General features: G+C 42.0%; 1 long non-coding RNA gene across 1 annotated transcript; it reads right to left on the minus strand.

The window, feature by feature from the left end:
* Positions 1-6709: 6709 nt before the first annotated feature.
* Positions 6710-10534, minus strand: LOC128086866 (uncharacterized). The gene is made up of 3 exons (XR_008209560.1): positions 10389-10534; positions 7989-8055; positions 6710-6835 (listed from the first exon to the last, which is right to left on the minus strand). It is a non-coding gene; the product is annotated as an uncharacterized LOC128086866 (long non-coding RNA).
* Between the last annotated feature and the right edge of the window lie 4221 nt (positions 10535-14755).

Raw genomic sequence — 14755 nt, forward strand, 5'->3', positions numbered from 1 at the left:
TTTTGCCCAGCCTTTCTATTAAGAAGAAAATTGCAACATCCCTACTGTAAGAAATGTACCTCTCTATGTGAACTTGTGCTTTCACAAGCCTGAAGCATTGCATGTAGGCTGCTGGTTGCTGCAATTAACAGTCTCATGAAACTAAACACCATGACTAATGCTGTGTTCCAGCAGAACTTCAGTTTCTCATTCTCCCTTTATTTGGGAAGCAAACACAATGCTATTTGCAACAGCTATTTCTCCCACCTTTTATTTTTGAAAAACATGTCATTCTGCACTTGACTAATTAGCATATCTCAATCTCAAGGGCACCACTCCTTCCTTCCTTCATTCTCCTTTGGCACGACTTGCCTGCTTTCCTCAGGTGTTTCCCACTACTCCTCACCACCAAGGGTCAGCTCTGACCCTCGGTGTCCTTATAAAACATGCCCCCCCATGGCTTGGTGGTGATGGGTTGACGATCGGACTAGATGATGTTAGAGGTATTTTCCAGCCTTAACGATTCCATGATTTCTCCTTGCCTACCCAGCACGTCAAGACTTCAGCCACTCCTCACAAGAGTAACCAGCCCAGCTCTTCACTTTAGAACATCACAGACCTCAGTGAATGTGGGAAAGCTCAGACAAAAGAGGATCCCTGAATTTGTGATGTTTTCTATCTGCAAGCAGAGCTCAGTTTTCCGACCTACACTTGTATTCTCATAATTTCTGTGACTGAGGCACAAATATCCTCTAAGTCAGTTCTTCCACAATGTCAACATGGAATTGTGCACTTCTCTGGAAAAAATAATGAGAAGACTAGCACCTTGCTTAAAAGAAACCTGCTAACTCTGCTTGTGTTAAAGGAACAGAGCAGCGCATGTCTCGAGTCTGACACCAGATGCTCTTACACTCTCTTTTTCTCTACTGCCCAGAACTTCAAATAGTGTTCCCAAACACAGATTTGGATCTAGTTTTACAGAATTGGTATTCTCAATTCATAATGTATAGTTCATGTAGGAACTACAACTCATAAGTACGGAATACATAAATAAAGTTTGTAAACACAGAAGTCATATTCCTCCCACACATATTTCTACCTTTTGTCTGTGATGTTCAGCTGTACACAACAGTCCTCATTACTCTTCCTTCAGTCGGTGCCATCATTAGCTCTGGGCTCAGTGAACAAGAAATACTACTAAAATGTATAAAGAAGATAAAAATGGAGAGTGGGAAGCTCTCGTTAAGCATTTATGTTATCAGAAATAGACTGACAAGAGTAGGCACTGGTATGACAAGCATTTGCTAAAAAGGTGAATAGCTCTCACCCTGTGTCACTTAACAGGCTGTTCCTGGGGGGGGATCTTACTCACAAGTCTGGCATACCTGGCACAATGACCTGGTCTGCCCCAAGCAGTGCAGGTGAATTCCCTGAGCCTCTAAACAGCAATATGGACAAATTTGATCACTCAGTCCCTGAAGTCTCTGGTGGTCTGACTGCACAGCTGCAAACAGAGAGGTGACACAGCATGAACATTTCCAAAATATGCACAGACAAATATAAAACTCTTGTCTTCTCAGAATATAACCTAAACCCTCACAGTTCGTACCCCTTTTCAGGATATAAGCAAGTCCATACATCATGTCCTCCTACCAACACTTTCTTTCCCTTTGCTTTGGACAGAAAAATATCTAGATTATAATTGGAGATGACATGCTGTTACAAATGAGAGCCATAAGGGAGCCCAACCAAAGAAAATCTCAAAAACTACTTTCCTGCAATAAGAACAGAAAAAAGAATAGCAAAGACCTCACACTATCCTTTTCTCATCTTCTCCTCTCCCACATACCAGAGATGTGCTTTTATCTATGGTAAGCCAGAAAATGGGATGGGGAGATGACTCCAAGCCCTATGATGCAGGAAGGCTTTTTCTGAAGCATGGTGAATGTTATCCTATATACCACAAAGCACAACCCAGTAAAAGATACCTGAAATTCTGTAGAATGCATACACCATCTCTGGGAACTTCCATTTTGGCTCAACTCAGAGATATTTATTTGAGATGGAGGTGGGGGTCCTGGTACAAGCTCATCTGTCACAGCATTGTTTGCTGTTATTAACTATCCTAAGGAAAATAACTGGGACTGTCTAAAGTGATCTCTGGTCTGAAATTCCACAGACCTCCTGAAGAATCTCTCGTGGAAAGAATTTCCATAGTTATGAAATGCAAAAAATACTGCTTTTTTTATTCTCTGTTTTCTTTCAGCACACCCATGTTCCTTCATGCAGAATGCTTGCACAGGCCCAAAATATACTTTACTACTCAGCATTGTGTAAACCACATGATGCACTGTAACTTGTCTTCTCTGTAAAATATGCCGGCTTCACCTTCTCCATCTGTTGTGAAATGGAAATCTTGTCATTCTCCAAATGATGTTATTACTTGTGTTGAGGCCATGCTGTGTTTGCATGGACTCTTTCTGATAGGCAGCCAGAACAGAAGGCTGTACCTGGAAGAAGAAGATGTGTGTTTTCAGATACACCTGTATTTGACCTCCCAGGAGCAGTGACTGTATGTTTTCTGTTATCTGTTTTCCAAAACCTTTTCAGAATATCATTTTCACTCTGATCCCTCACTCCAGGCTTCTTAGCACCAGCAGGACTTTTCCCTGCCAAGTGTGAAGAGGAGGCCAAGAACAACTAAGATGGGGGCACAAGAAAAGGGGACTTCACAGACAGGATTGTCAGTGCCATGTCAGTGCCGTGCTGTGCTGCAGCTCCTCCAGTGATGTCACAGCCCTAGACACAGGCCAAAACAGCACTTACCTTGCAGAGACTTGCAAATCCCACACATTTCCTGACCTAATGGGGAACATCAGCAGCTGTGACTCCCAAAAAGCAACATGGATGTTTGTGTGTTGTGTTACAAGCTTGTACCTGACACAGAAACTGAACCTGTGCATCCCAACTACTGCAAAGCAGCATGGGGGTCTTCCCATCTAAAGGGGAGGAGTTCGAAAAGAAATATACTGGTAGTCTCTCCATTAGATGTTTTGGGGATGAGGGAATGTAATCATTCCCAGAAAAGCTGTAACTAACTATTCTTGAGACTAATTCCTTGCTTTGTATCTCAGTAGGAAAGAAATCTTCAATACTTGATATGATTATGTGAGCATTCCAGTTTGTAATATCATAGAAAGATGTAACATACTATGAAACCCTAATGTTCCATATCATGTCAGACTTGTGGGTAAAGAAATTTTTAGAGGAACTCTTCTCTTTTTGCTGCCACGATGGATGGGAATATTTCTGCAACACCTCTGTGGGAAAAGAAAACACTATCTGTCTTTCTCACTCAAGGCTCTCCCAGTCACCCTGCCAAAATGGGTGAATAAAAAACCATGTGAAATATAGATCTGTTTTCTAACATTCCGTATTGCTTAGAGGGACAGACCCAGTTATCTTTCATTTGGATTTATTCAGAGTTTAATTAAACATAACCTCTCTTAGACTTTATAATGAGTTATGCCTCTGAGTGTTTCTTGTCACTGTGAGAAGAGCTAAAAAGCTGAAAAAAAAAAACAACACATGTACTACTGTCCTACTCATCCTATAATGATGAACATAGGATCTTGAAGAGAGCAATAGGACTTTTAAGGCTAGACGATCTTTTTCCAAGGTTCAGGTTTCCTGCAGGAGCTTACAGAAGCTGCCTTATCCTGCTCCCATGACCTGCAGACATGCTACGTATCTGCCTCTGATCTCCTTGCTCCGGACTCAGTACAACTTCAACACTTTGCAGAGCTTTGAGCTGTGTTCTCATCTTCAGCCACAGCAGAGATGGTCCCCATGTCCAGAAGAGGCACAGGATCAGCTGAGAGATTGCTGTGACACTTGGCTGGAGTAGTGCATGATAGCTGGGTGAGGACACAAACACTGCTGCCTGTCCTGATTGCACTGCCTTTCCCCAGCGTAGGGCTCATTAACCCCAATGGCAAATAACCACTGTTTTGGTCTTGGTTTTTTTTTTGTTTGATTTTTTTTTCAAACTTGCTCGATACAAACATATCAGAGAAGAACTCACAGGGATTGGTTTGTTTGATTTTTCACTTCACTGTCAAGGAAGGCACAAATGCTGACAATTGTCACGGTTGGTAGTTACTAAATTTGATTTGTCCAAACACATAAAAACCTGCACTCTGGAAATTGTCTTTGCCATCAGCTGTCAACTGTGGTCAGTACTGCAGCAGGGAAGCCTCAGCTCACACCTCCAGAAAACAGCCGTGGATAGATCACCATGAAACACAAGTGGTCCCCTGCTAGCTTAACCTTTCTTCTAAATACAGAGCCTGTCCTCAGTAAACAGGCCAACACCAGGCCAGACATAACTTGAAAAGAAAACAGGAATTAGGATATGAAGGTCAGGGCAATTTTCAGCCCACGCTTGTGGGAAGGTGAGGAAGAAAGCCCTACATATTCCTCCTAATTTGGTTTTAATAGCCAAAGCCTTTCAAATATAATTAGTGTTTATATATCCACTCATGAGAGCAAATTAGTCCCTTCCTCAGGAAGACCATTAACTTGATTTTTTTTATTATTTATTTATTTTTTTTTGGCTCTCTGTGAGTTGTAACCAATTAAGAACCCAAGATCTGCAGCTGTTAGATTTCACCTAGAAACTTGGAAGTTGCCAACAGGTGAACAGTAATTTAGTAAGGAAACACACATGAAAAAAGGACAAAATAATCAAGAGAGGACAAGAAATGATCTGATTCTTTGCTGAAGTATTTAAAATAATCCAAATAGAAGAAAGGTTGATTGAGTCAACCTCTTTTTTAAGATGTTTTCCCCCCCGTTCAGACTTGGCACATCTGCTTTATTAAGTGGAAGAACCCCCATGGATCCCAAAGGTAGGTGGATTATACTTTTAACTGTCCACCACACACTTCAGACTCTAAATGCCTAAAGCACAGCAACTCTGCCTCTGTGTTTGAATCTGCTGCTACCTCCAGGAATCCAAATTACTGACAGTAAAAATTCAAATACCAGATTACAGAAAACAGGGGAAAAAAAAAAAAAAGAAAAAAAAAACCAAAAAAAAAACCCATAAATCCTGGAGCATCAGTCCTGAATAAGGGATGGAAACGTGTAAAGAAGAACATACATGGGGCCGGTTTGTTTTGCTTTTTAAAACTGGAGTCAGAAAGACACATGAGAAATGCCCTTCCTCTTACCAAAGAGAGGTGTCTTCTTTGCTTTTTTTTCTATAAGATGGTTTGACAGTTCAGCATTGCTGTCTGCAGTTGTTTCAGTTGTGGTGAACAGAAGGAGTTCTGGATGTTTTCAGGTTCTCTGTTCTTGGTAACAACAGAGGTTCATCCATGCGCTGCAGGACAGAGATGCATAGCAATCAGTTTGTACAGTTTCAACTGATTTTTAGGTAAGCTTGTGCCACGAACATTACTCTGTTTCATTACGCATCTCACTGCAGATTTCCTTCTGGATGAGTGACCTGCACAGGTCACTCATAACAGCTACTGGAACGCAAATCATGAGTAGAGGAGGTGATTGATTAGAGAGGAAGTACATCCATTGCAAAAATCCAGCTGCCTCTCTGTCCTGGACATCCAAAAGACAACAGGACTAGTGTCAGTACCAAACAGGACCAGTATACACGTTAATGCAATGGGCCACTTCTAAAAGGTCACTCTAAAAGTAAAATATGGTGCTCCAAATGCAGTACTGCCAGTGATGGCAAGTCCCATTTCATTGATAGCAGATTTCAGTCTCTGCAATATGCCAGCTGCCTGCACCCAAAATGTTTTCTTTCTCTCTCAACCCTGTGAGAGAGAGCAGATGAGCACACTAGCCACCTGCCCTAGGAACAGAAAGTGTCCCCAGAGTGTCCATGCACTGGTCCCTGCGCTTTACACTGAGATGATGCTGCTCTGTCCACAAGGAGGGACTGCCCAGCGGTGACACCTTTGGAATCTGTCCTCAAACAAAACTGCATAAGTCTTCACACTGCCATAAAACTCTAAACTCTTCTCCCTACAGAAATCAGGCCAGAGAGTGGGAGGTGGGGGCTCAGAGAGAGAAAGCGAGTGGGCGAGAGATTAAACAGCCTCTGGTATTCAAAGCCTGTGGATGACAGTTTCAAAAATATTTCTAGGGATACACTTGGCAGGCACTTGTCTGCAATTTCCTTCTAGATACATATAAACAGCAAAGGCACATAAACGGCCTCTTACTCAAAGAGCTACAATTTTCCTAATTATTGTACCCACACAAAGACGGATTAGCAGCTGGCTGAGGCACCTCTCCCAGCACTGCTCCTTCCTCTGTCCCTTGCAAGCACTGCTCCTGCACTCATCCTCACTGAGCCAAGGGCCAGACTGCACCCCAGATCTCTGGCACATAGTGGTTTGTGATTCCTGCTCCTGTAGCCCTGAGGGTGAGCACAGGGTACTGAGTCCCAACAGATGTAGGGACTGAATTCCCAATGGATTTTAAAATGCTGTGAGTGCCTGCCTACTCCAAGGTCCTCTGAGAACCCTAAAGTCCCAGACGCATGAAGAAATATAAACTGAGTAGCAATTTCTTCTCTGCAGAGACTTTATACTTAAAACTAAAAAAATTAATTCAAACTGATGTCAGCATTAGGAATGTGAAGCTATAACATCTGAATGGAAGCTGTGCTGAATCCAGCAGAGGGGATACCTACAGCCATGTGGAAGGGGATGCAAGGAGACCAACTGTGTCCTCCATGACTTCTCTCCCAGTCCCAAAGACCTGCCGTGCTTTGTAAGCCTTGTCAGCCAGCTGTAATGTGGGCAGTTCTGGTTCACCTCTATGGCTGTGTATACAGAACAAAGAAATGAGCGAAAACAAGAGCCAACCCCAGAACACTCCTTAAAATCCTTCATGCTTCAGCAGGGTAGGGATATCCTGTAGGAATCATGGGTGTGAGTTATTAATGCGAGTACTGATTTACCTTTTTGAATTGACCTAACATACTACTGCTGTGCAGACAAATATCATATGTTCAGAAACAGACTGAACTCAATCACAAACGTAGTGTGATGCAAATGACAGTTACACAGTAAGCCCTTAGATGTATGTGCAAAAAAGTGCCATCGCAATTAAAATGTGAGATACTAACTCAGAAAGTAGTCTGATAATAAGTAGTTTATTCACCAAATTAACAAACCTCCTAGCTATGGGTGGATGGTAATTACAGGTATCATGAAATGGAGTCAAACTGTGTAACTGCACTCTAATTATATTTGCTGTATTAAAGTGTGACCCTGCTATTACACTGAGAAATGAGATGAAAAGCAGGAGAAAAATCCCAGCTCAGGATCCAAGTGGGAGGAACAAACCCGTAGCAGTGCATATTCACAACTGCTTTTCCAGCTTCACAGCTTTCTGCCAAAAATACGTGGCACACATGTCTCTGGAGTAAGAGTGTGAGTGCATGTGTTTGTACTGGCATTACACATGCACTGCTCGGCTTAGTATCCTCCCTGGAACCATTGCTCTGTTCCACTACCAGCAACAGGCAAACTCCATAACAGGAGTGAACTGTCAGCTGTACAAATCCCATACTTTCCCTACAGCATATTGGATCCTGGCAGGCTTATTACTGAATACGAATACACTGTGCTGGTGCCAATGTGTTCTCTTCCTCCTGGTTCTCTGTGTCTAAAGCTAAAAAAAACTGGGAGGAAGAGAAGAGACTGATCTCACTAGTTTTACGGTTGTTGGGTATTGCTTTTTCAGTGGCAAAGCTTGTTGATTAGCTCTGCAACCTTTCCACTGCCCAGTGAGCTCAGAACAGGCATGGGAAACACTGCAGTACTCACTGAGAAAAGGTGTTGGGAGGGAAGAAAGCATGGGAATGTCACCAGGGGGAAAAAAGAGGAGGAAAAAAAAAAAAAAAAAAAAAAAAAGAGGGGGTGGAAGAAGTCTGTGTGGAAGAGCAATAAATACATCACAACAGTACTTACAGATGTCCCTCTGAAAAATACACACTTCCTGTCACATGTGTGACGTGTTTTGTCTTTATTCTCAAACCTGAAAGAAAAGAAACCTGTTTGAACTTGTGTAACACTGCCATCCAGTGCTGCAAGTGTGTCCCAGGCAGCAGTCCTGCCTCTGTGCCCAGTCCCATCTCACCACAAGACAAAGCTACAGGCCTAGCAAGCCCCAGTTATCAGCATCCCTAGTGCAGTGCCCCATGCTGTGGTCCCCCACCCACAAGAGGCCTGGCAGGCTTCAGCTTATGGCTCTGGCGTACCTGGACATCCTCAGTCACCAGGACACCTGGAGCACTGCAGATCACATCATCAAACCCTCCTGCGAGGCCACTGAGTCAACTGCCCTCACCTCTTACAATTCAGTGCCTTCCTTTAGAATGAAGATAATGGGAACAGCTATATTAGATCAGGTTGAAAGGCTCAAGATCTTGAATTCACTGCATGTTTTGGCTGGAGAAAGGCAGGTTGTCATTGTAACCTTCTTTATCACAAAAGCACCCAAAGGAATAAGAAAGTAAACCTCTAAGAAGGTGAACCCATTCACATATTTTCTCACTTGTTCTCCAGTTCTTTAATGCCCAAGAAGGAAGGCTTCTTATATACTAAGTACCCTGACAAGTGGTAGTGTGCCCTGGGCTTGAGACCACTATGGAGGCAGCTGCTCAGCAAGCAGGGGAGGGAGTCACAGAGCAGTCAGGAAGATGCTGGCTGGATTCTCCTTTCATGGTCACAACTAAACACGATGAGAGACAAATTTTTCTAACACACAGGGAGCAGCTAGAAGGGATATTCTGAGATTTCTTTACTGTTCCTTTGAGGTGGGTATAAGCATCTGCATAGGATTCTGAGACCCTTTTCATTTCAAGACCTCTGATAATAAAAGCTATGTTGACCAATGCAAACTTAGAAGCAAAAGCCTCAACATCTGCAAAAGGCAATCTTTGTCTCACTTCATAGTAGAGACCTTCCTTTTTTTGCAGTGCTACTTCAGAGTTTTATGCAGGCCTTTCCAAACCATTCATTTTTACAGAGAAACAATTTTCTTCTGGTTCCATTTACCAACCTTCATCATAGAAATGACTGGAACTTTTTCACCACTAAACAACTGGATAGCTTTGCTACTGAATAATTACAAAAATTACACTTCCTTCAGTGGAACAGCAGCAAAATGGACTGCAATGAATCACAAAAATAGATCTGTTGGTTTTTGAACATGCTTTGGTAGGAAAAGAGCAGCTGAGTTTGATAAAATACAGCCACTTTCTCAGCTGACTTGCATAGTCAGGAGAAACTCTATCTTTTAGATCAGGTGAATTTGAAAGGAAATCTTTGCTGTAATGCAGAATGTCTTCATAGATGAGGGAATATAAACAAACACATTTCTTCTTTATTTTTCCCACACTATATTTAGTTAATATTGAATGGATGGTTTGAAAACTCATAGTAAGAATTGATAGTGGGGTCTGGGGTTTATTCTTGTTTTGAAGAAATACATCATTATTAATTAAAGCAGATACTGGAGCTCCTGAAGCTGAGTGGATAGCACAAAGTATTTTTCATGCCTTTATTCATAAGGTTTTTGAATTAAATTTCTAACACATGTACAGTAGTAACACTGGTTTTGCAAAAAATAAAAATAAAAAAAACCCTACTATTGATTGACATAGGTGGAAAGATACAATCATTCATTTTCCCTAAGAAACCAAATCCCAAATGTTTGGGATTGATCACATATTGATTCTAGGCATTAGTTTTGGCCTATTCCATGGAAAAGCATTGAGCTCCAAAATTCAATCAAAATCCATTAGAAAGGGATCTATGTTCAGTTTTCAGTCTTCCCATAGCCTCCTGTTCTTTTCTTGACCTAATTGCTATTGCTCCTGCTTGCTCAGATAATACTCAGCCATCATTTCTCATTGCCAATAACTAGAGGCCCCTCTTTTGGTGTTCAGCAACAAGGTGCACACATCTCTGGGTGCCTTTTGGTGCCAACCTAATCCTGAACACATGGACTAACCTCTTCGTGCTTCACTGATGCCTTAAGATGAGGATAAACGCCAGAACAAAAAGTTATAAGAGTTATGTACATTCCATAGGAAAACAATCTACATTTTTTGAGTAGCATTGACTGCCAACAGTATGCAAGACAGTAACTGTCCTAGAGTTCTTAGATTCCACGTTGCAGGAGCATCTGCAGAGCAGCACAACATCAAGGAACAACCACCTGAGCACAGTGAACTTTGATGCTTTGCAACTGCAAATCAAAACATCAAGGAACAACTGCAGATCTTACATACAAAAATGTATGGTGACATGTAACAATGACAGTGGTAACGATGAGGTGAAGATACTCATTCACAGAGAACTCACCTTTTAAGGATTAAAATGGAGACTATGTTCATCCATATGAAAGAGGGTCGCTCGTCCCTGTCAGTATCAGCCTATTATGGTGCTGCTGTCAGCGTGGGCAGTGAGACCGGCTGGCTCAGTTTCCATCATTCCTGGCATCCTTACCCCTGCTGGGAAAGGTGCAGGAGAAAAATCTTATTTTAAGCATGAAGGTGGGCCCTCCTGTTTTTAGGTTCCCAATACTAGCACTTAGATAGGACTACATTAACAGAAGAAGTTCCTCTTAAAAATCCAGTTAGTGAAACAGATCAGCTGGACACTAAATAGTCAGAGAACTCAAAGACCGTATCATATAAATGAATCTTCCACATAAGAGTTCTGGTTAGTTTGTTTTTTTAAACACCCTGCAAAGCTTATTAGTTGCTTAGTTATTATATTCCACAGTCATCATCTGCAGGAGTCCAGATTTTCATACTCTAAAATTACTCTTCTATTAACCTCTAAAGTCTTTCAATGCCAGGAATACTCCCAGTTCAATAACACAGTTGCACTGAAGGAGACTGGAGCTAAAGAAAACAGTTAAGTTTCTGTGCAGTGGAATCAATTTGCAGCAGATTTGTGTATGTCAGTGTGTAGTGCATGTCTTGTATCCAAACCCAGAGAGACAGAAGGTCATGATGTGAAGTCCCATTCATTGCCATCAGCCAAGTCTCTAAGTTCCAGGGGAGGAATGCAATACACAGCACATCTTGGAGGCCTTTGGCATATGCATTTCAAAATTAAACAGTCTTCCACTCTTGAACAAGAACTCTTACAGACTGAAGAAGAGTGCTGTGGGGAATTTTATGCTTCACTTTACTCACATAATGGTGAGCCAGCATTATACGATATTAATTGTCTCCCATCCTGCACAGCTACACAGACTAAATCTACAGAGAGATTCTTCCTTCATTCAGAACGCAAATCCTCAGAGCCCCCTTCTCAGCTACTACCTAACTTTGGAGCTGGCTAAATTCCCATGACGCCCAAGATCCCATCAGTAAAGCTCTCTGGTTGCCTATGCTTCTGCCTCTGGGCCTGCCCAAACAGTGCTGAATAACTCAATATTTCAGTCCTACAGGGATTTGCAAATAAGGCATTTGTCTTTCAGCAGATATATCTGCTAACTACAATCCGTTCAGAATTTCTATGACCCAGAGGTAGCACAGACCAAAGCTGCAGGCAAGGGATGGTGGGATGGTAAGTCAGGGATAAAGGCAGCTAAACTACCCAGAAGAGCTGGTTGTGGTACCTTTGTGCCACTTCTGGATCTTCTGGCACTTCAAATCCTTCATCTAAATCATTCAGGAGCAGGATTTCACTGACCAAGTTCTTTAATCAGTGAGTACACAGATGTATGATTGACAAATATACAGTTTTATATCTTTAAACAAATATACTGGTCTTTAGAGAACATATAGTTGGAAGGATTATCACACTGGAAAGGGATAATTGGAAATGAATGGAAAAGCTTACCCACGTCCTGGGCACGCAGGAAAAACTCCAAGAGGAGCAATCTCCAGAGAGATCCTTCCTCAGTGGCAGTCAACCCTTAAATGGGGTCTCAGAGAGTGCAGCCAGGCTCCGCGCCTTCTGGTCACACAACTGAATTGCCTTCACTTGTGCTGCCACAGCTGACTCATTGCTTGCCTCAGGCGATCAGAGGTTCAGGCCATGATTCAATAGTTCTCATACACAAGTGAATATTACAGATACAGGCAGGACCTGACAAGTACACAATGCCTTAGATATAAGCAGCTTGAATTACAGGAGGCATCTTACCATTCAAAATCCAGCATGTGCCTCCTGCTCCTTTCCTCACATTTGCTCCTGACCACCTTAGGGAGACTATTTCTGCACAATGGCTTTTGTTGCATTCAGTGGTCACTTCAGTCTCCATTTATCCAAGCTGTTCATTTCCCTGGGCAGCAGAGCACCTAAGAACTGAACCACCAAAGTTCAGTTCTCTGCACAATTTACCAGCTGAGTTTTGCTTGGGAATCCTATTTTCCTCCCCTTAACAAGAAGGTAAGCAGCCTGCAAAACAGCAAACTAGCTCTCTTAATTTAATATATATATATATATATATGTTAGTAATAGGAGTAATTGCACTATCTCTGTTATATCAGGCAGCTTACTCATGTGAAATAGCCATGGCAAGGGGTCACTAGCCGCAGGTCTTTTGAGGAAGACAGAGCAGCAAAGAGAGCACTAGGTGCAGTGAGGCTGCCATGATCTCACCTCATCTCCTCTGGTAATTAGGAGATGGTTTTTTGGAGAGCTTCTGGAAGAAGCACCAGCCTTCTGCCAGAGATGGTTTCTTTGGTGGCTGAACCAGGAGCCAAAGGCTAAAAGCATGCAAGGAAGTCACAACAATCCTGAAGGCAGTAAGCAAATCAAACACTCCAGCTGCATGGTGTGTTGCACTGAAGACTGTAATAAAATGACCCAATGGGAAATGTTTAATGGAAGAAGATTTACTACCCGCTTCTCCATAATTTTTCATGTTTTGACATTTGTCTTTGCAAATAGAGTTCAGAACAAGTGCATGATATAACCTCCATCCAGCAAGCAGAAAGTTCTGTGTAGGTATTTGCTTAAACCCTGTTTTCCATAGTTTGAGCAAATGCACAAATTACATGACAAAGAAGATTCAAAGCATCTGTGCGTAGAGTTCAAGCAATAACACAACCCAGGAACAAAAAAAGATCAAAGTGCCACTCAGCACATACACATTAACCATGGAAAAAAACCTCTTCACATCTATATGCAATAAGTCACCTAGTGCTGTGTACTTCATTTAAAGTGGCATGTCACTGGAAATGCATGCACCTGCCACTTTTTCCTTCTACTTATCCAGTAAAGGCAGGTCAGCCATGGGTTGGGGTATCTGCACCATTAAGTTAAACATCTTTGATCAAGATGCTGAAATTAACAGAAGAGATTTTTGAAGAGTGCAAAATCTGTTCCTCATTCACCTAAAATATATCTCTACACCCATAACCATGGAATGAGATAACACCATTTAACTAAATAAACATACAATCAGAATACTTGCAGGAAGACACTGGAATTCCATTCATTAAAAAATGTGTTCAGAAACTAGATGCAGTACCAGGCCTCGGGGAAAAAGTGAATATGCTTTTCAGTCCAGTAACCTAAAACTCTTCTTTTGAGCCCTACATAACCAAGAACTTTAAAACCTACAGTTTAAGTATACTTTAGTTGAAGAAAAGCTATCAGCTGTATAGGATTACATCTAATGTACCATGCTACCAAACTGTATCAAATCTGAACACTTCTCTAGGGAATGAAAAGGAGAAAAAGAATTCAGAGTTAAGAAATTACACTTACAGATAATTAGGATACCTTCATCAAAAAGAGGAGCAAACAGCATCCCTGGATCTGTTCAGATAGGCAGAACACCCAAATATCCCTCTAAGAGCTAGATGAGAAGACACGATGTAAAGAAGTGTTAAAGATGAGTGGTTTTACAGGTCAGCACATAGGTCCTTCCTATCTAAAAAACAGACAAATTTGTGGTTTTGTGCATACATAGCTGTATACACGCAGCACTGAATTTTTTTTTTTTTTGCCACAAGTAAAAAAAACAAGTTACTCCCAGCATGGTGCAAAAACTTGCATATATTGTCTCCAGTACTCAAAATGGACCTAAAAGCAAGTAAACATCAGGCATTTTTCCCCCAGCATGTGCCTGTGCAGGGCACCTTTCTTTGCGCATTCCCTAAAGGCAGACCCTGGTCCTCCATCGATGGAGCAGCTGCACGTGGCTCTTCCTTGGTCTGGAGAGACCTGCATGGCACCCCAGGGCAGGCTCCAGATCTCTGAGCAGAAAGCACTGAGGTCTGCTTCAGCCATAGCAACTTAATAAAAAGTTTTCAAAAAGTCTTTTTGGGAAAAGGCTGTAGTTATGCTTCAGTCAAGAAAAGATTCTCCTGCCTCTGGCAGCTCGCATTTCTTGCAGATGTAATTTCTGTACAACATAGCCTTTTATTGTAGTTCCTTGTTAACTATTTTTAGAGTTTATGCAGAACTCACCCAATATACAATTGCTGTAACTGAATTTCACCCCAGACACAAGCTTGTCTGCAGGCAGAACATATCCATCAACTGTAAAAAAGGCACTGGCAAGATGAGAAGTTGCACAGCTCTGCAGCACAGGCACCAATAGAAGGTGGTGGCTCACAGGACAAAGTTGCTGCGTCTTAGAATTGCAGACAGCACAGGATCATGGTGACTGATCTCACTCTGGCATTTCTCTCTGGGCATTAAGTGGAGACTAAAAATCCCTACACAACTCAAGATGTAAATCACAAAATTACATAGGT

This window comes from Tympanuchus pallidicinctus, unplaced genomic scaffold, assembly GCF_026119805.1.
Source record: "Tympanuchus pallidicinctus isolate F22 unplaced genomic scaffold, pur_lepc_1.0 scaffold3, whole genome shotgun sequence".
NCBI classification, from domain to species: Eukaryota; Metazoa; Chordata; class Aves; order Galliformes; family Phasianidae; genus Tympanuchus; species Tympanuchus pallidicinctus.